General features: G+C 43.1%; 1 long non-coding RNA gene across 1 annotated transcript in view; it reads right to left on the reverse strand.

Moving 5' to 3' along the window:
* Positions 1-357: 357 nt before the first annotated feature.
* LOC132013194 (uncharacterized) overlaps positions 358-22,764 on the reverse strand; it is an 82,919-nt gene continuing 60,512 nt past the window's right edge. The window contains exon 4 of the long non-coding RNA XR_009402911.1: positions 358-2,366. This is a non-coding gene — a long non-coding RNA (uncharacterized LOC132013194). The remainder of the gene's footprint in view (positions 2,367-22,764) is intronic.

Consider the following 22,764-nt stretch of genomic DNA (forward strand, 5'->3'; position numbering starts at 1 on the left):
ACATTTAAGAATTATCATTTACCACATTTACTTAATCTTTTCTGTTCCTGCTTTGCACTTTCCTTGTCGAAACATTTGAAAATCACCTGCAAACAGCATGAGACCTCACAGACAGTTCAACATGGTCTTCCTCAGGACATCTTCATATGTGACTACAATAACGTCGTCACTCCGAAGAAAATTAACCACGGTTCCATAAAATCCTTCTACCATTCTGTCTTCAAAGTAAATATTCCTTTTTTTAATAACATCAAAAAAGGTCCAATTACAGGGGTAAAATTAAACTTGAGTAATAAAAATGGCTAAAAAATTAAGTTGGATTAAAATAATTTAAAGTTAAAATGACACAGGAAAGAACATGTTTGACATTTTTTTCTATGGAGCCTCTCTGTTACACTGGATTAGGTAAGCCGAGGAGCATTTCTTTTCTTCAATACCCAAACAGACCTGTGTAGGGTACACAAAGTTCATCGATCCTTAAAAAACAAGTAAGAATAACCAACTTCCTTGAGTAACTGTAAATTATAAACTCTCCTTAAATTCTAGGCAACAGCCCACATCAGGGCACAAAAGCCAACACTCACAGCTTGCTTTATGCCAAAATTAAGCATTCCACCTTCATAATCATAGACAATAATGTGACAACTTCTCCAAGGGAAGACAGGAACATAAGTCAAGTTGACAGTATGGACCAAAATGGGGTCTTTGCTCCTGTCCCAGAAGCCCCTGGGGTTAAGCACACAATGACACGCCTGCCTGGAAAGGGACAGAGCAAATGGGGGAAATGGTTAACATGTCGAAAAACGACCCTGCCACTCATTCCTGTCTTCCTGTCATCACTATGTCCCTTGGGTTTTTAGATAAAAGAACCTGGCTAATTTAAACGTAAAGGTGCTGTGTCCCATGATATGAGAAGCCCACAGGATCCCCAAGAAGGCTGGGAGGACCAGACCTGGAATGTGCAAATATTAGGAACGGCATCCAAAATTTACAACAAAATGGGTCTATCCCGTGAAGATACTTGTCCCCCTGGGCACAGGTGCCTCTGCTGTTAGGGCTCCTGGAAGTTGCTGTGGCTTCTCAGGCTCCCTCTCCACGCCAGAACAGCTTCTGAGCAGCCCCGACTCTTCAGATCATAACTCCTGAGTCCGAACCCAGGATGGGCGCCTCTCCTGAGCACAGCCCAGACTCCAGCCTGCCTGCGTCCTGACAACAGGAATGACCAGGAAAGGCTTTTCAGCCGTGGGATCAGTGCTGCTGCTCTCTGCCATGACCCCAAAGAGAGTCGATCCCCTGAACAGTGTCTCTGACCCAGCTGACACCGCCTGTGCCCTAGATCCTGGCCCTGGGCCTCACTTCTCTGACAGAGCCGGGGGATAAGGGCTCACATTTTTCCTGTGAACACAAAGCACACAGTGACGCTGTCTCCAGACTTCCAGCCCCCATCGTCTCTGCACGTTCCTCCTTCCCGTGTGGGAGTGAGGCTCGGGTGTGGTCTCCAGAAGAAGACTCTGTAGCTCTGCCCCCTGGGGTTCCACCCGGGCTTCTCCAGGGACCCCATCACACACCCCAGGGGCACAAGCCAGTTAATGTTTCAGGGGACAGATTTTGAATGATAAGCAACATAAGCTGGCAAGAATCCAGCTGGCAAACGCTTGCCACTCTTTTCCTGGAAAAATGGTTCTGAGGGTCAATAACTCTGGAAGGTCTCTCCGGGAATGTCCTGGGGGCTGAGCACCCAGCTGAGTGGATTTGAGAAGCTCTGGCCAGCTTGATACCACATCTCCTGGGCTAGCTTCCCCCACCTTCCTGCCTCACGTGCCTGTTCCTGCCACTCTCACATGCCGGAGGCTTTAGGAAAGTGCTCACCCCGCAGCTGGGTCTGGACTCTGCCTCCTACAGGATGGGCTAAGGCGCATGGCATGGGGCGGGGAAGTGGCAGGGATCCGAACGTCCCAAGGCCCATGGCGCCGCAACTCTGAAAGCGGGGCACGTTTTCCAGATGACAGAAGTCGGGTGCAGAGGGATTCAATCACCGCGTGTCAGTGACAACGTCAGGGTTCGAAATCGAGTAAGAGGGAGTGTGGCTCCTGTTTCTGTCTTGGCAAGCGCTCCCCGCCTGTGCGCTTCCACTGCGGAGGAGGCGAGCAACACAGGAAGGCTCCATATGGACAGTCTCGAAGGGACGTCTCGGACACCGAAGTGGTTTTTCCTCACATGCTGGGCACTAGGGCCTCAGAGGAGTCTAGGAGCTTCTCTGACCCTTCTTTCCAAACCTCTTCCATGGGGTGGGCGGGCCGCTGGGTGGGTTGAGCTGGAACGAACAGCACTAGCAGAGGGTTCATAGAACAAGACGCTTACCGGCTCTGAGGGAAAGATGGCAAGAAAGGAAATAGGATTTAAGAACATGGAAGCACTTCCAGAGAAAGAACATTGTACAGGGATTTCCCATTCCGAGCTAGGGCTCCGCCAGCCAGAGGTCCAGCTTCTGCCTCTAACCAACCAGAGGCAAACGAATCGCTTCACACCTCCATTTGCCCCTCTGCGAAGTGGGGCTGTCTGGAGTCTCAGTCAGCCCATAGCTAAGTACTTTGTCAATGTAGGCAGAAGAAAAGAAGATGATGCCGTTATTAGAGCTAAGGAAGAGTGGTAAGAAGGAACCCAGCATCTTCTGGCGAGCCCCCCCCCCCCCCCCGAGGCCCCCACCCCCCCCCCCCCCCCCCCGAAGCCAGAATCCGGACCACGCGGCGCCCTGGTCCCCTGATCCCCTTGCAGGACAAAGCATGACACTTGGCTTTCACCTGTCAGGAACGTGCACACAAGATGGCAAGTTGTGAGTGAGCAGCCTAAAGAAAGAGGCTTGGAGGAGGCGTCATCTCTCTGACACCAGTGACGGGGACAGTGAAGGCAATGTCCTCATCCATGTCCCACTGGCGGACTCAGGGTCCCGGCCTCCAGGGTACAAGGAGGAGCGGTGACAGCAGGCCAGTCTGTTACCTTGCTGGTTCTGCAGTGTTTCTGATGCTCGATCTCCAAAGCTCGGGCTGGCTCCCAGCCTGTTTTTCTTGACCCATCAACATAGACCGTGGCTGCCTAATATCTTTTTAAAATTTGCTTCTTCCATCCTTAAAGAGCCAGGGTGTACCATCTCTTTGCAACAAACAATCCTTTTGGAGACAGAGGCGCTAATATCTATCACACTCCCGTCCAAGAGATTCTGACATCATTAGCATTTTAATTTTACAGATGAAGAAACCGGGGCTTGGTAAGGTTAAATGACAGATCATCTAGCAAACCCCCATTCATTTGGCATAATGAAATACGGCTATGTCACCATAAAATGCCAAGTGTTACTCTTAATAAACAATTTCACGGAAAAGCCACTGTCCCTGTGTGGACTCTTAATCAGCATCATTTACTAGCAAAGACTTGAGAGGAAGGAGGGAAAAAACTATCTTTCAGCAGGTCTGAAGCCCATGGAAAATAGCCAAGTAAATTTTTCAAAGAAAATTCATGTCTTTATGAATTTGCCTCTAGGTGGTAAACGCACAAATCAACAGGCAGAATACATTGCCTCTCACAGGAAAACACTGAAATTCTAATAACGATCAGCCCGGCGGCTCAATTGTCTCTCCTTTCCTTGTCCTTCTCCTGTTATTGCGATGATCTGCCCACATCCATGCCCATCTTATTACATTTTGTGATCCTTCAGGCACTTTCTAACTTTCTATTAAGGTATTTGTTATGGAAAGCTCCAAATTTTGCAAGTAAGTGGAGAGAAGTGTATCACGAATGCCTGCCCACCTGTCACCCTCCTCAAACCATTATCCACTCAAGACCAATTATGCTTTGCCTATTTTCCTACATACTTTCCCCTCCTCCAGATTATTCTGAAACCATTTCTGGACATCAGTATCATTTCCAGCCACAAATGTCAACACATATCTTTAAAAGACAGTTATCTTTGTAAAATATAATCACAATTCCATTATCCCTGCTAGTAATTAGGTAATTCACTAATTTCAGGAAATGTCCAGGTGGTACTCACATTTCCCTGTTTCAGATACATTTTGTACCATGTCCTCATTAATGGGGATTGCCACAAAGCCCATAAACCACAGACGGTAGACAGGTCTCTTTCATAAACCACAGAGTTTCTTTCCCTCCTATTCTCTTTCCCTGTAATTTATGTGTTGAAGAAACTGGCTTATCCATCTTTATGAGCCAAGCTTCTGCTAACTGCATCACCATGAGGTCATATAAAACGTTCCCTGACCCCTTGTATTTGCTATAAATTAGGTCTAGAAACTTACCAGAAACAGATTAGAATTTCTGGCAATATGACTTCAAAGGTAATAATGTCTACATCTATTAGGAGATGTTTATGTTCTGGTCCTCTCTCTCTGATATTAGCAGTCATGGATGATCGCAGTTTAGAATCATTACTTTGCTAGGAAATTGCATTTTTCTGGTAGGGCTGCCATCACAAAATACCACAGGCCCAGCGGCTTCTACCACAGAAATGCCTCTTCTCACAGTTCTGGAGGCTGGGAGTCCGGGAGGCAAGGTTGCAGCCAATTTGGTTCCTGGACAGAACTCTCTTCGTGGCTTACAGGTCACCCCCTCGCTGTGTCCTCACGTGGCAGAAAGAACAAGTGAGCTCCAGTGTCTCTTTCTCTTCTTATAGGAGCCCCAGCTCTGTCAGATTAGCATCCTACTCTAGGACCTCGTGTGTGTGTGTGTGTGTGTGTGTGTGTGTGTGTGTGTGTGTGTTTCACAATATAGTAACACTGAGGATACTGGGGGTAGGGTTTCTACATAAGAATTTGGGGGAGACATAACTTGAGTTCATAGCAGCATTGTAAAATTGGACCTTCTGACCCAATTATCACTTATTCTGCATTTATTAGCCTAAATACCCCTAAAAGAAAAACTCCTTCTCATCGACTATTTGGATACACTGAGGAATACTTTATAATCAGAAAGATGAGGGTTCTTTCCCTCTCTTGCTGGTTTCTAAAATATGTGTTTGCGTATTATTCATCTTTGTTTTCCAGTGCTTTTAATATATCTGACATACAGCGTTAGCAAATGTTGAGTTGAGTTGCTCTCATATTGCCTTAACAGACAATACTAAACTTGCTGAAATCCCAATTTTCTTGAGAACATTTTCTCTCTAAAAATAAAATATTATTATGTTTACTCCAGATAAGATCTTCTTTTACACCCTTTAGAGCAAATATGTTGCTTAAGGATACATGATTAAGACGCTCTGAGGTCTCAATCGGAATGTGGACAATAGATCTCAAGAAATCCCTCCAAAACACAACCCTATAACCCATCTACAGATGTTGATCAGCACTTTATCTGGTTAAGATGTCATCCAATACGCAGATTTTCTTTGAGATGTAATATTCGCCACCTCACACCTCACACTACAGAGACCGGAGCCCACCATCTGTATGTCACGCTGGGACGAAGCAGGAAGGAGTCCGTGAGAACAGAAACAAAGCAACGATCGCGTTTACAAAGGCTCTAGTTTCAATGACAGGAAATTAACTCCAGGGAAGACAACCAGGAGTCCGGCAGCAATCCCACTGGATCCTAGCTCTGGTCGCGCCAATCTTCCTTCTCAACTTCCAAGCACAGGCACACACACACACATACACACAGGCTCAAGCATACACATCTCCCCCACAGTTTCACTGAGGCTGCACACAGATTCCCTGACAGCCAAAATCAAAGGTAAAGCACGGGACTCCTGAGATCACTATGTTGTAGCATCACTCTATTCCCACTCCAGATTACAAGACCCTTCCCTCCTCTATCTCAGCTTCTGCAAGCAACCTCGAGTCCCTCCTCCAAACAGGTAGGACAATCTCCAAACAGGTAGGGACAATTGAAGTTTATATATATACATATAAAATTCATTTTTTTGCTTATTCAATATACATTATGGATATACACTAGAATGTGTGTATGTGTATTCCCACATGTCTCTCTCTCTATATATATATGTATAATTTTCTCTTCTTTTCCATTGGATCCCATGATCACTACATTGTAGGTATATAATAGATATGAATTAAATTAGTGAATCAACTTCTACAAACAGACCTGAATGAATGTGAGAGCAAGTAAGTGTGGGGATAGAGGGAGAAAACCATGTTAGTCAATTTGCTTTCAGAATTACTCACCTTAGGTCAGCAATTCCATTTCTTCAATAAATATTTTGAATAACACGTGGTGAATGAGTGATTGCATCATAAGGCTAAAATGACTCAGTGTAGCTAATCCATCCCCTGGATATACAATTATGCAAATGACTCCTATAAAGCACCCTGAAATAGGAACATACAAGCAGAGAGTGCCCCGCGGAAAGCAGGATGTCCCCCTAAGAGAGCGCCCAACGGTCCTGACACCTGATCAAATTATTGCTCCCTGTCCTGCTCTATTTTTTGTTCCTTATTATGAAAGAAAACACAATCTTGAAGATTTTTTCTAAAAATCATGGAGAGGTGAAGAGAAAGATCTGAATATCTATACAGTATCATTTTGTTGGTCTAGTTTGGTTTCACTTTATTTTATTTGAGGACTTTTGTGTTTGGGGAGGGGGTAAGTTTCCATTCAAAAGGGAGGAGAAGAAGGGAATTTAGAGACTATGCACCTGCCATGGGTCAAACACAATACCAGCTGGTTCCTTTCAAGAGAACGCTGTCAAGATATATAGATATAAATAATGATAATTATTTGTAAAATAAAGAAATAGAAACTCAGAGGTCAAGTAGCTTTCTCAAAGTCGAAAAGCAACAGAAGTGGAAAAGCCAAAGTCTGAATCTAGGTCTGTGGGCTTCAGAGCCCCAGGGTCTTTCAAGACATGGCTTCGTACCTCCTCTCAGGCACAATGATGCTTTGGCACAAAGACGCTTTATTTCCCATTAAGGGAGCACACCCATGTGCCCAGAGTTCGTAGTTTAATATCTCCTAAGTGCCCTCAAAGAGTTCAAAGAGTTTGCAGAGGCCGAATAAAACAGGTATGCAGCTTTGCTCTTCGCGTGACCTGTCCCTTCTGATAACACATGGGGGGAGCACGAAAATAGCAACAGAAATAATATCATACAATGCAAAACTTGGACATGAGAAAATACAGTAGAACGATATGCACTCAGAAGGAAACTATGAGTGTTCAAACATCACACTGTCTGTCCTTTAAAGGGCCATGGATTTATGGACACGTATTCGGGGTTTTCTGGTCACCTCCCACAGCTAAGTGTCCGAGTTCTAAGCCAGTCAACACTGGAACACTAATGCTTCAGCCAAAATCACCACACTGGCCAGCAACCGACAGGGCAATCAGTTTCACTAGCGATGAAATGCCTATAGAAAGAAAGTCATTTTAACTTAATGAGTTTACACCATTTCTGTTTCCAAAAATATCTACCATCATGCAATGATCCTTTCAGAGTTGTTCTTCCCCAGCGATGGCGCCATTTAATCACAGGGCACTGCGACTCAAGCTGAACTCGGCTTTGTTGGTGTCCAAACAGCATTTGGCTGATAGGCTTTCCCCTATGTTCACGTTCTGTCACTGAATATGGAAGTGTAGGTGTGTCTATTTGCAAAACACTCATCGCTACAAAGTCAAAAGAAATTTTTATCTTCTTTTTACCGCTAGACAACCTAGAAAGTGTTCACTCATTCATCCAACAAACTCTCTTCAGGGGGCTTACCAATGTCATTCCTGGCCCTCACCACAACCTGCCACAGCAAGTTCGACAAATTCTACTTGCCCAGAGTCAGGCAGGCACCACGTGGAAAGGTCAAGACTCCACTCACATCTGTCTGAATACCCAACTATCATACTACCATATCAATATAATATCTATAATATCTATATAACTATAATATCTATATTATATATCTATATAATATCTATATAACTATAATGTCTATAATATCTAATAACTATAATATCAACTATCCTGTCCTATGACAATCTACCTATCTGAACATTGTATATGAAATTATTTTCAACTGAAAACAAGAAACTGGGGTGCCTCAGTTTGTGAAGCGTCTGTCTTTTCCTCAGGTCATGATCCCGGGGTCCTGGGATGGAGCCCTGCAGTCGCAGGGAGCCTGCTTATCCCTCTCCCTCTGCCTGCCATTCTGGCTGCTTCTGATTTCTCTGTCAAATAAATAAATAAAATCTTTTAAAAAAATAAATAAAAATAAAAACAAGAAACAAAATCAATACCACATCAGTGAAAACACTAAAAAAGGAAAGATTATGGATATGAGGACCCAAAGTAAATTATAAAATGTAACCTTTTACCCTTATGATCTCTGCTTTCTAGCCCTACTGTTCTGTTTTTATGGAAATATCCAGATTATAAGTAGAATGACTACAACCTTGGGCAGGTTTGGGGATCCGTAAAGCCCGATAATCTAGAGTAATAGCAGGGATTGCACTCAAGAAGACACTATTATTCATTCATCAAATTCAGGAAAGAAGCTTTCTAGCATCATGCAAAAATTATTTTTGGCCTCAGCAATGATTAAAATCTTCACATCATTTTTATCTCCCTCCAATACCCAAGAGAAATGAAGCCCTATGACCTTCTAGTACAATACTAAAACCTGGTATTGGCTGCCAGTTTGCACAGAGCACCAGAGAAGCAGTAATAAGGGTGGGGAGGGGCTCAACATACCATCGTATCCATAACACGCTGGTTTCACCTCCAAAGCCAGTATCAACCCACTGACAGTGGCTGCCTAGAATGCCGTACTTGGGAGAGGTACCAGCTTTATCAGAGTTCAGGAATCAATTAGCAATTAGGCAGAAGAGTGACTGCTGTCTTACCATGGATAGTGGGTTGAATGGTGTCCCCCTAAAAGATTCGTCCACATCCCACTTGGAAGCACTGCAAATATTACCATATGGTAAGAGAATGAAATTACACTAATGTGATTAAATTAAGGATTATAAGAAGCATCCTCTACCTGGATTATCAGGGTGGGACACCCGTCCTTCGAAGAGTGAGGCAGAAGGAAATTTAATGGATGAGAAAGACACAACATAACAAGGCAGAGATTGGAGTCAAGGTCAAGGAACGCCAATGGCCACCAGAAGCTGGGAGAAGCCAAGAATGGATTCGCCCCGGAGACCCTGGAAGAACACAACTCTACGGACACCTTGATTTCGGACTTCCGGCCCTCCTAAGTGGGAGAAAAAGCATTTCTGGGGTTTTCAGCCATGCAGTTTGTGGTCATGTGTCAGGGCCGCCACAGGTAAGTAACGGACCACGTGTCTATCATTTCTGTAACTCGAGCTCCGTCATGTTAAAGACGGCAGGAGAGCGGGCACTGGGCAAACACTGCACAGGTGTGCTGAGAGGAAGGACGAAGTTTGCAAAGGGAGAAATGGCCGGCTTCAGGCGTCAGCAGAAATTGGTAACTGGGTCACACGTAAGCACAGAAACCAAGAAACTAACTGACACTGACCCAGCAGCCTGGAGTCGCGCAGGGAGAAAGCAGGGCACAGCGACGGGGCACGCGGGCTCCGGAGACACAAGCCTGAGGTCGAACTCACTTTCGCTAGAAGCCTGACCTTGTTCCAGTGCCCAAACTCTATCTTCCAGTTTCCTCATGTCTAAAGTAAGTAAAGTACCTATGTCGCGGGGCTGCGGTGGGGATTAGCTGAGATGATGCATGGAAAGGAAAGGCACTCCTTGGGGGGGTTTGGCTCAGTTCCGCACCACTGCAATAAAGCGGCTGTTCCAATAAATCCCATCAAACGTTATTCTTGGTTTCCCAGTTCATATAAAAGTTATATGTTTATACTATATTGTAGTCCATGAAGTGTGTAATGGTCTACTAAGTATATAAAAACAATGCGCATATAACACAATATAAAATTACTTGATTGCTAAAAGCTGTTAAGCGTCATCTGAGCTTTTAGGAAGTCATGATTTTCTTGCTGGTGGAAGGTCCTGCCTCAGTGCTGGGGGCTGCTGAAGGCTGGGGCAGCCGCGGCAATTTCTCCAAATAAGATAACAGTGCAACGGGCCTCACGGATCAATGCTCACCCACGATTTCTCCGTAGTGTGCGATGCTGTTTGATAGCATTTCACCTACAGCCAAGCTTCTTTCAAAACCGGACTCCGTTCTCTCAAACCTGCCGTTGCTTTATCATCTCTGCGTCTGTCAGACTCCCAGTCCTCTGCTGTCATTTCAACAATCTTCCCCGCACCTTCAGCAGCAGGAGACCCCATCCCATGGAACCACGGTCTCTGATCATCCACAAGAAGCAAATTCTCCCCCGTTCGAGTTCGATCACGACCCGGCAGCCCGTCAGCCCCATCGCCGGGTCCCACTTCCGATTCTAGCGCCCCCGCTGTTTCTACCCCATCTACAGCCACTTCCTGCCCCAAGCTCCCGAACCTTGTAAAACTGTCCAAAGCCCAGTCTCTGAGCAGCATGACACAAGGAAGCGCAATACAAAGAGACAGGCCTCTATTCAGAAGACTGTCCGGCACGTGGCTCATATTCCGGCCACTTTAGCATTTACCATCATCAGTGTCAGTGTCATTGGCATTAGGATTTTTATCACGCTGACAGAAGCAGGAGCCAGGAAACCAGACAAGAGATCAAATGATAAATACACAAACCACAGATATAAATCTGCTGTGTGTACCACCAAGTTTCTTTAATTCCTTCCTGTTTATCTCATTTCTGTCTCCCTGGACATTAAAGGGGACAAACAGCTTCTGACTACTTTGGCAAGCCTTTGGAAGAGAAGTTTGTGTGGGCATTTTAACAAATACCTTTGAATGTCTTCTATCAACCTGGACACCGGGGCTCTGTGCTCAGCCCTCCTCACAGAGGAAGGGTCATGGCTGACGCCCCCATATGGATTCCCTGCCTCACCTTCCCACACAGCCTCTTTGTTGCCACCTCCTTGTAGGGGTCAGTCTGTCTGCTGCCGCAAGATTATAAAATGTTAAAAGCTACAACCCAACCACTCCTGTTGCTTGAATGCAGAGATGAACACACCGAGGCCCAAGGAAACACAGGACTTTCCCAAATTCCACACCTAGTTAGAGGTACAGTCAGATTCTCTTATGATCACAAAATAACAAGGATTCTTTAGGAAGGCACAGGAGAATATTCCTCTCTGGAGGATTCTAATAAGTTCCCTCCTCACTTTCTAGTAGGGAGAAATGACAGTGGCCTCACCTTTATGCTCTGGTGTCCAATCACATCTCAACAAAGCAGCACAATGATTCAACCTGAGTGAAAACTGTTTCTAGGACAAACACACCAGCAGATTATTTTAACTTGTCCTCCTCTGGTGTAATATTCACAAAACACCTAGGAACTAATTAGGCTGGTTCTGGCACATTTCAGAATCAGTGGACAGCCAGTACTATTCTGTTTTATACTGTATCATTGAAATATATTTGAAATCAAGACATAAGATGCTTCCAGCTTTGTTCTTTTTTCTCAAGATTTCTTTGGCCATTCTGGATCTTCCATGCTTCCACATAACTTTTAGGGTTTTTTTTTTTTTTCTATTTCTGTAAAAGCTGCCATTAGGGTTTTGAGGGGAACAGCAATCAATCTGTAGATCACTTTGGGTAGCAGGAATACTTTAACATTATCAAGCCTTCCAAATGATGAATGTGAATGTCTTTCCATTTGCTTTTGTCTTACTTAATTTCTACCATCAATGTACTGGCATAAAGACAAACCTACAAACCAATGAAACAGAATAAAAGCCCAGAAATAAACCTGCACATATACAGTCATCTGATCTTCACTGAGAGTGCTAAGAACACACAATGGGGAAAAGGACAATGGGGATTCCCTGTCTTCAACAAACGGTGTTGGGAAGACTGTATATCCAGGTACTAGAGATTGAAATTGGATCTAATCATACACCAGACACAACAATCAACTCTTAATGGCTTAAAGATGTAAACACAAAACTGTAACTCTCTAAAAAAACAAACAAACAAACAAACAAAAACAAAAAACACACACAGGAGAAGAAAAACACCGTCTTGGCAATGATTTCCTGGCTATGACTCCAAAAGCACAGGCAACAAATGAAAACAGACAAGTGGGACTACATCAAACTAATAAGCTTCTGCACAGCAGAAGGGAAAAGACAACCCACAGAATGGGAGAAAGGACTAGCAAACCACATTTCTGGTAAGGGGCTAATTTCAAAAATGTATAAGGAACTCATACAACTGAACAGCAAAAATAAAATAAAGATAACCCAGTTAAGCCATCTAGATAGGAAAGGAAGAAGTAAAACTCATTATTTGTAGATAATCTAATATTACATACAGGAAACTATAAAGACTCTGCCAAAAAACTGTTAGGACTAATAAATAAGTTCAATAAAGCTGCAGCGTACAAAATCAATATGCAAATACCTATTGCATTTTTAACACTAACAATGAGCTATCAAATAGACAAATTAAGGGGTGCCTGGGCGGCTCAGTGGGTTAAGCCGCTGCCTTCGGCTCAGGTCATGATCTCAGAGTCCTGGGATCGAGTCCCGCATCGGGCTCTCTGCTCAGCGGGGAGCCTGCTTCCCTCTCTTTCTCTCTCTCCCTCTCTGTCTGCCTCGCCATCTACTTGTGATTTCTCTGTCAAATAAATAAATAAAATCTTTAAAAAAAAATAGACAAATTAAGAAAAACAATCCCACTTAAACTGCATCAGAAAGAATAAAATTTCTATGGAAACACAAAAGATCCCAAATAGCCAAAGCCATCTTGAGAAAAAAAGATGAAGCTGGAGGCATCACACTCTGTGACTTTAAACGACATTACAAAGCTGTAGTAGTCCAAACAGACACACAGATGACTGGAACAGTGGATCCATAAATAAACCTATGCATACGGGGTCATTTGATTTATGACAACGGAGGTGAGAGTAATTCATGGGGAAAGGGCTGTCTTTTCAATAACCAGTGTTCAGAAAACTGAACAGCCATATGCGAAAGAATGAGACAGGATCATTGCCTTAACACCAGATATAAAAATTAACTAAAAATGGAATAAAGATTTGAATGTAAGACCAGAAATTATAAAACTCCCAGAAAAAACCATAGGGGGTAAGCTCCATGACATCACTCTTGGCAGGGTTTTGTTTGTTTGGTTGGTTGCTTTTTTTGATCTGACTCTAAGGGCAATGGCAACAAAGGCAAAAATAAATAAATGGGAAAACACCAAACTAAGGAGCTTCTGCACAGTAGGGAAAAAACAACAACAAAATGAAAAGGCAACCTACTGAATAGGAGAAGATATCTGCAGGTGCTATATCTGATAAGGGATTAATATAAAAATATATATAAAGAGCTCATACAACTCAATAACAAAAAAAGTCTCATTTAAAAATTTTAAAAAGTGGTCTCTGAATAGAAATTTTTCTGAAGAAGATAAACAAATGGCTTATGGGCACATGAAGAAACACTTTAACATCACTAATTATCAGGGAAATGCAAATCAGAACCACATTGTGATATCTTACAACCATCGGAATGGCTACTATCAAGAAGACAATACTGGGTGTTATACACAAACGATGAATCACGGAAACTACATCAGAAACTTTCACGACTCATCAGTCTCATGTGCTAACGAGGGGTCAGAGCCAGCGTGAGAAAGATGTAAAGATGTGCTTGCCTGGAAGAAGGACAGAGGAGCGGAGCTCTACACAGTGATTACAGATGTGACACGGCCTCTTTGAGGAACCGGAAAGCTGAAAGGAGTCAGAGGGAAGGAAAAAGGGGGGTTGGGGGGGTCTGAGAAAGAGGAGAAAGGGGGACCCAGGAAAAGGTGGTCCATGGAAAGGAGATCAGACAGGAGCTCACAAAGCCACGTTACTGTAAAAAGACAGATTCCAAAGGCAGGACATGTAAGTGGGAACACGGTCTAAGGAAATAGCATTTCCAGTGACAGTCATGCTTTCTACCCTAACGTTGTTCTAGAAGGGAGGAAAAGAACACAATAAAACTACAAAGGATATGGGGTGCCTGGGTGGCTCAGTCGTTGAGTGTCTGCCTTCAGCTCAGGTCATGATCCCAGGGTCCTGAGATGGAGCCCCGCATCGGGTTCCCTGTTCAGTGGGGAGCCTGCTTCTCCCTCTCCCACTCCTCCTGCTTCTGTTCCCTCTCTCACTGTGTCTCTCTCTGTCAAAAATAAATAAAATCTTAAAAAACACTACAAAGGAGCAAAGATGGTTTCATTTTTAAAGAGAAACAATAGGTAATTTCTCAATGATTTTCAAAGTAAGCGGCATAATGTAAAGATATTATTTTTAAATTTTAAATTAAAAAAAATTTTTTTAAATAATTTTTTAGAGAGTGAGTGAGTGAGTAGGGGGAGGAGCAGAGGGAAAAGGAGAGAATCTCAAGCAGACGCCCTCTGAACGCAGAGCCCAATGTAGGACTCAATCCCATGACTCTGAGATCATGACCTGAGCTGAAATCGAGAGTTCAACACTTGACCAACTGAGCCAGCCAGGGACCCCAAATGACATAAAGACTTTTTAAAAAAGAGTAAGAGCAGAGGGGAAAGAAAGCAGGGTGGGGGGTGTTGACAGCTGAGTTTGCCACTCACCTGGGGTGAGTGATTTAACTCATCTGCTCTTCAGTGTCCTGGTCTGATGACAGGGTTAACGGCAGACCCCCTGTAAGCAGTGAGTGGATGACAAGCCCAAAGAACGCAGCATAGAAAGCTAACCTTTACTGAACAAAAACTGTTTGCCAGGGCTCACGTGAAAGGCCTTCTACAGAATATTTAAATTAATCAAAAATTATTATTACCCTGAGGGATATGAGGTATGAAAAAGAAGGGATTGTTATAAGTTACTGAACTAAATCTAGACATTTTCAAAACTAATGAAAATCAATGCATGAGATAGGCTATGTCACTGTCCAGAGAAATTTCGAGATTATTCAAAATGTTACCCCATTTGAGAACCCTTCCCACATCAGATTCCCCCAGAATGCAAATACCTTGTTACTCCTATTACAACAGCCACCCTTACAGAAAGAACCTGACATACGGAAGATGTTCACAGACAATAAAATGACTACAAGTTTGAAGACTGCACCCTTTATCTTCCTAGGAAATCATTGGAAAAAAAATCACTAATCCATTTTGTGTGTGTGAAAACAGGAACAAGCTAACACCCTAGAAGTCAACATTGGTATAGAAGCTGTCAAAAACAGTGAAGACTGAGCAGAAATGTGAGTGGGAAGAAGTCGAGAGAAAAAGCCAAGATGGAACAGAAAGAACAAGAAAAACAAGTTTCTCAAAGGGAAGGAAGTGAAAGGAGAGAACCTTCCTGGGATGAGAGAAACAAGATGAGCGTGTGACAGGAGGGTCACGTCCACGCAAGTCACAGCGGCAGGGACCCATTGTGTCAGGGACAGACTGGGAAGAAAGGCTTTTCGCTGTGGAAAATACATACATGTGTGTATATATATATGTATATATATCATAGATCCTATATCCACTGATGGGGAAGTAAATTCCCAAGAAGCTCACATGCACAAAATCATCAACAATTATTTCAACTAACCCAGAACAGAGTTCTGGCCCCCCTCAGGACACGTTTTAGGGAAACATATAAAAAAGTTCACATAGGTCAAAAACTGATAATCAAAAGGAACCAGGGGTGTCTGCGTGGCTCAGTCAAGTAAGTGTCTGACTCTTGATCTCAGCTCAGATGTTTATCTCAGGGTCATGAGTTCAAGCCCTGTGTTGGGCTCCATGCTGGGTATGGACCCTACTTTAAAAAGTCGTGGGGTTGGGCTGGAGACCAGTACAGGATCAATTCAAACCCACCACAAGAAAAGAAGATCAAATTAAAAGGAGGGAAAGAAGACACCAGATAAAGAAAGGACAAAAGGCAGAAAAACATAGTCACAGAGCAGTTGAAAGTTTGACCATATCTTACAAAATAGATTTTTAAATTAACAAAATGCTGCCATTTAGAAAGAAGTGGAGTCAAGATTCAAGAACTAAGCTAAAGAAGACGAAAAGCTGAGGGAAAGCAAAGAGAAAGGAAGAAACAGGAGATAAAGCATGAACTGACGAAGCTCAGGAAAAAAAAAACCAGAAGAAAAATTAAGCCATCACAGAAATGAAGACAAAAGTGGGAGAGACACAATGAAGTATATCAATAATTAAAATGAAGTAGAAGATAAAGAGTGCAGAAAAAATAAAATCAAGCAAAATAAAACATAAATGCAACAAAATTGTGAAAAAAAATTGGAGAGGTTCATTTCTACCTAGATTGTAAAGACTGAAGAAGACCCTCATTCTTGTGGCAGAAAAGATGAGGAAAAAAGCAGATAAATGGGGGAAAATGTGTTTTTCTTTAAAGTCACTGAAGAGGCTCCGTAGCTCAGGGGTTAGAGCACTGGTCTCGTAAAGTCACTGAAGATCTGTGGGATCAAAGAACTCTAGAAAAATTGTAAGGGGCACCTAGGGGATTCAGTCAGTGAAGCATCTGCATTCAGCTCAGGTCATAATCCTGGGGTCCTGGAATGGAGTTCCACATTGGGCTCCCTTCTCAGTGGGGAGTCAGCTTCTCTCTCTGCCCCTCCCTCCTACTCTGCACACTCTCTCTCTCAAATAAATAAATAAAATCCTAAGAAATTTTAAATTATAAAAAAGGAACCAGCCCTTCTGTAGGTGAGCAGAGATGCAAGTCCCTGTTTCCTCTGTGGGGCTGGAAGCATGGAGAAGTGGAAAAGGAGCCCCACGGAAGGCAGCGGACCTGCAGGGAGACAAGCAGAAACCAGCTTAACTCACAAGAGCCATGTGCTATCTGGTGCGGCGGCGGCAGAAATCCAGGGCTGGTGTTTCCCATATGCCAATTCTCTTCTACAAGACCTTGCCGAGTAAACAGTGGTATGGGGACGTGTCTGGTCGTACAGACGTGCACTGGTCAGATCCAAAAGAAATACGAAAGAACAATGGTGGAGAATTTCCTGAACAGGATAAAGATGTTAACTTCACAGTCAAGTTTAGCAAATCTCAAGCAGGATAAATGAAGGATTACAGTCCTAGGTATATCAGCATGACAATTAAAGGTAAAAGGAAAATCTTATAGGCAACCAAGAAAAAAAGAAAAAGACATTAAAGTCAGGGTTAAAAAAAAACAAAAAATAATTATAGTTGACTTCTCATCAAAATAATGGAAACCATGACAGAAGGAAAGGTATCTTTAAAATGTTGATATGAGGGGCCCCTGGGTGTCTCAGTCAATTAAGAATCCGACTCTTGATTTTGGCTCAGGTCATGATCTTGGGGTCATGAGACTGTGCCCTGTGCCGGCCAAAAATCAAGGTGGTTTTGTTTTTCATACCTTATAATATAAATTTCAAATGGATGAAATATTATAATGAAGTCACACAGCACTGGAACAATCTAGAGAGAAAACGTTTGTTAATCTGAACATGGGCAAGAACTTTGTAATATGACTTTAATACCAAGAGAATAAAATTTTGAGGTTTGACTCACAAAATTCAAATGTTTATACTTGGCTGAGACATAAAGCCAAAAGGCATCCAAGAAATTAGGGGGAACTTGCTTTTGTAAATCATATCATAGACAAAGGGGTAGTTATGGTTAAAAAAAAAAAAAAGATGCTACAAATCAGTATGACTAAAAATCTAGCTGAGAAAGAGTCAGAGGCCATAAAAGGCCATTAAAGACCAGGCACAGAGAAAGCCATGACAAGGTGCTCTACTTTACAGATAATAAGAATGCAAATTAAAATTTGACAGAAAGATCATTTTTCACCAAAGGTGGTCACTGTCTCTTCATCTAAAAGATCCACGCTCTTTTTGGCAAGGCTTTGGCAACAACCTGTCTCATGACTGCTTATGAAAGTTGGAAGCCGACACATCCTTTCAGATAGCAAATTAGTATGCATAGAAGTTACAAATAAATGTATCTTGGATCCAGCAATGCCATTTCTAAAAAATGTAGCCTATAGAACCAATCAAGCAAGTACCAATTTAGCCAATGAAACTATCATTTGTCAAAGCAAATGAATAGAAATAACCCAAACACCTGTCAGTAAGAGAGCCGATGCATTCATCAGCGTCAATCACTGTAAAAGAACACTACAGCCATAAAAATGAGGACGCACTTTATGCCTTGATACAGACAGTCCTTAACTTGACAACATACGCTGGGAAGTAAAAAAAAAAACAAACAAACTAATAAACTGCAAAACGGTGTAGATTACAGAACATTAATAAAAAGGAAGGAAATGGGGTTATGGACATTGGGGAGGGTATGTGTTTTGGTGAGTGCTGTGAAGTGTGTAAACCTGGTGATTCACAGACCTGTGCCTGGTGTTCACAGACCTGTGCCCCTGGGGATAAAAATACATGTTAATTAAAAAAAAAATGACAAAAAAAATCAGTGAGAAAAAAAAATAAAAATAAAAAGGAAGGAAAGAAAAATATTTTTCCTCGATTATGCATAAATATCTGGAAGGAGATGCTGGGCTGATATCAGTGAAAATCTTCCAGAGAGGTGGAGAGCAGGGGCAGCACAGATCAAAGATTGGATTGCTTTGGTGAATTCCCTGCAATAAAAATGTTGGCCAGTACAGGTCCTCATCTGCGGCTCTATTGGAGAAGGCTCCACTTCCAAGCTCAGACGGTAATTAGCAGTGTTCTGTTCTTGCAGGCTGCCAAACTGAAGTTCTCTGTGTCTTGCTGGCCAGAGATCACCCCCAGTTGCTTGCCAAGTGGCTCTTTCCACTGGGAAGTACACAAGATGGCAGCTTGCTCTTCAAGGCCAACAAGGAGGAAAGCATCTCCTTCCAGACTGGAGTTCTATTTATCCAATATCCAATATGCAATAACCCTATCTACATAATCCCGTATAGCCTGACCCCTTTGAGGTATTCTCTTACCTGGAAGCAAGTCACAGGCTCCTTCCCTACCCAAGAGGAAGGGACTACACAAAGGGGAAAATGGTAGGAGGCAGAGGTCCTGGAGGCCTCTTTGGAATCTGCTCACCACATTGAGAAGCACAAGAGAAAAACAAATTAGTATTTTCTTTTTTTTTTTTTTTTTAAGATTTTTTTTTTTTATTTTACAGAGGGGGAGGTCACCAGTAGGCAGAGAGGCAGGCAGAGGGAGCGGAGGGGGAGGAAGCAGGCTCCCTGCTGAGCAGAGAGCCCGATGCGGGACTCTATCCCAGGACGCTGAGATCATGACCTGAGCCGAAGGCAGCGGCTTAACCCACTGAGCCACCCAGGCGCCCAACAAATTAGTATTTTCTAACCTTAAATCTTACCATTGATCTTCAAGTAGCTGTTGGACTTCCCTCTTTAAAAATTCATCTCCTGCTAGCCTGCTTTCTGAATTCAGCTGAATTGTAAGTACTCTCTAGGTTGCAGATGGTTTGATGGCCTGTTGGCTAGTTGGCTGAACTCTGGGTTGGTAATCCACACCTCACGTCCATTCTACCCCCTACTAGTTCCGTTGAGTGTCTGAAAACTCTTGGTCAAATGAATTTCTTTATGCATTTCTTTATCTAACACCACAGATGATATGGTGTTAGATTGGAGAGCAGTGTTAGATATTAACGAAGTGCCTTGGGAAGAAGTTGCTGGAAGGCAGATATAGGAGAAAACAGTGGGTCCTGTACTTAAAATCAAGGCATCTATATTTAGAGGGGACAATGGTACTTCTACCACATGGCTAATGCCAACATCACATTCATCTTATTTCCAGGAGTAGAAAGTAAGAAAGCACCTGAATTGAATGTTTCAGTCGGCCAATGCAGAAATGTCCTTGAAGAACTATTTTTAATGTTACATTTGTTCTTAAGACGTTTTAGAAATTCTGAATCCACCTCCATCAAGAAATTGTCTGAGAACATGATTCCTCCCTATGAAAAAATTATTACAAGTTTTCTTTTGTAGAAACACTACCTCCCCAACGTTTCCAGCAGTGTTGTTTGTTTTTAGATAGCAAAACTCACCGTGTGCTTTTCCATTCAATTGTGGGCAAAACAATAGCAGTAACATGAATAAATCCCATTTCTTTTTTTTTTTTTAAGATTGTATTTATCCACTTGTGAGAGAGAGAGAACGAGAGAGAGCACAAGGGAGAGCACAGCAGGGGGATGGGCAGAGGGAGCAGCAGACCCCTCGCTGATCAAGGAGCCCAATGTGGGGCTCGATCCCAGGACTGTGGAATCACGACCTGAGCCGAAGGCAGACACTTGACTGACTGAGTCACCCAGGCGCCCTGAATAAATCCATTTCTAAACCAGTCCCCATACAGACTGGTCCATTCTAGCAAGAGGTCTTATCCAGCAAAAGAAATTGCTGGCTCTCCATCTTCCTACACGTTCTTTCTTAATTCTTGTTCTATTAAGACCTTTATGTGAAGATTTCTTTAACCACAAAACAACTACATCTAAAAAAAATTACTGAACTCAAATAATGTCCTTGAGGCTCTTCCAACGGTAAACAAAACATCTGAGCATATCAGAAACAAGTGTTCAACTCATTGTTTGTTCATTGCCATTTCTCCTGCTCATTTTCTTCCCTTTCTTTATTTCCCAACTCTTGAAAGGTATTACTCCATATTTCTCTGCCACTATTCCTAAATGAGCATTTTAAACTGATTTTACTATGAGCTAGAGCTGAATATATATTGGCATACGAAAATGTTCACCCTAGAGTAAGGGGAACAGAAATCAGAAAACTTACAGCAGGAGTCCAGATTTTGTGTTTATATATGTATGCATAATAAATTATGGTAAATACATATTTACTTTTCCTGACACTTAAATCTATTTTTAACCTATTAGCATATTAATATATTTATGATGGAAGAGAAAATAGATTAAAATGCGAGGAAGAGGGGCACCTGGGTGGCTCAGTGGGTTAAAGCCTCTGCCTTCAGTGTAGGTCATGATCTCAGGGTCCTGGGATAGAGCCCCTCATCGGGCTCTCTGCTCAGTGGGGAGCCTGCTTCCTCCTCTCTCTCTGCCTGCCTCTCTGTCTACTTGTGATCTCTGTCTGTCAAATAAATAAATAAAATCTTTAAAAAAAAAAAATGTGAGGAAGACACCCATCAAATTTTCCGCACAGCAATGTGGGGAAAGATGACAACTGGAAAAAATGGGCCATTCAGTTGATAGCTATGAATTTCTTTGCTTTTTGAAAATAAATGTCTGCTACTTTTACAAAGAAGAAAGTTAACGCTTTCAAATGGTCTCTATTTGCACAATATGCCATTTTCCCCAAAGCCGCCTAATCCGGTTCTGCCCCTGACCGAGGCGTGGCAGGACTTTGACAAGGATGGAGTTCGGTGGTGACTGCTGGCCCGTCTCTTGCTGCAAAATGACACTGCCTCATTGCCGCTACCCATGGAGCACACCTAAATGCGAGCACCTTCCTCCTGGGACCAGGGGGCGCGCGGCACCCAGCCCCACAGAGCGCTCCGGCCCCCGCCCTCAGCGTGATACCTGCCCGCAACTGTGAGGTTTAGGACCTCAGTCAGTGCTTCTCCCGGGAAAGCTCATCAGCCGCTTAAAAAAACGCGATTATAAAAAAAATCACTGTACACATGGGAGCCCAAGGAATAATTTCTAAAACAACAATAACTGAAGTCATAAAACCTTGGAGAGTACTTTACACTTCTCGCTCTGCTTTCTTGCCCCTCCTCTCTCCTGATTCTCGCAATAATTCCGTGAGCTAAGAGAGGCAAGTACAGGGAGCCCCTTTTGTGGCCACTTTGCATTTCCCCCATGCGCTCACGCGTCTCGCTAAAATCCTTACACTTCGTTTTTTTGCTGATTAATTTGCTTCATCATCAGCTCACCTGCAACTTCCAAAAAAGGCTCTAGGCTTTTCTATCTAAGGAACAGAGCTGAAATAAGCATTTTCCTTCTCCGGGGAAGAAACACAGTACAGGAGGAGGACGGTTGGAGTCAGAAAGACTTCTGATCTAATCTTGGTTCTGCTACTAAGTAGCTCATGCAGCCTTGGCCAAATTACTTAACCCTCCAAGCCTCAATCTTCCCACCATGAAACAGGGATCATAATTCCTACTGAATAGGGCTGTTATAAGAATGATATGAGAACCCGGGACAAAGCAGCTGGCTCTAAGAGACCTCATAAAACATTTGGAACTTGGCAAAATCCTTTCCCTGGCCCCACCTGCTGGAGACAGAGAGTCAAGTCATGGCTATAACTAAGGAAAACAGTTCCTAGTCTGAAGCTGTTCTTGGACTCACATCAGGTACAGAAATTCTTAATATTGAAAAGCAGGACTTGACTGTATCAATTTTTCTGTGTCAGAGTAAAGGGAACAGAGGGATCCAACTCAGAGCCATGCAGCTCACCGATAACAGACCTTCAGACCTGGAGTCCACAGACCCCACCCAGAAGATGTATGCCTGCGTCGTCTAGAAGGACGTTAAGACAGGTTTCCACTTCTGGCTCTGTTTCTGTTTTGAGTGAAGCCTCTCTCCTGCCTTGGAAGCCTTGGCTCCTTTCTACCTATCCTATTCCAACAAAGAGAGGCATTTCTGTGTTTTTCAAACTCTGCCGTGGGTCTACAGTTACAAATGGCTGCCACTGAAACTAAGGAGTGGACATCCATGCTCTAGCAAGTTCTCCAGGAAATTGACACCAGCAATTCCTCAAGAGGAGCCTCTCTCCGGAGACTCCAGCTGCCCACCATACAGCTTG

This window comes from Mustela nigripes, chromosome 1 (genome assembly GCF_022355385.1).
Source record: "Mustela nigripes isolate SB6536 chromosome 1, MUSNIG.SB6536, whole genome shotgun sequence".
NCBI lineage: Eukaryota > Metazoa > Chordata > Mammalia > Carnivora > Mustelidae > Mustela > Mustela nigripes.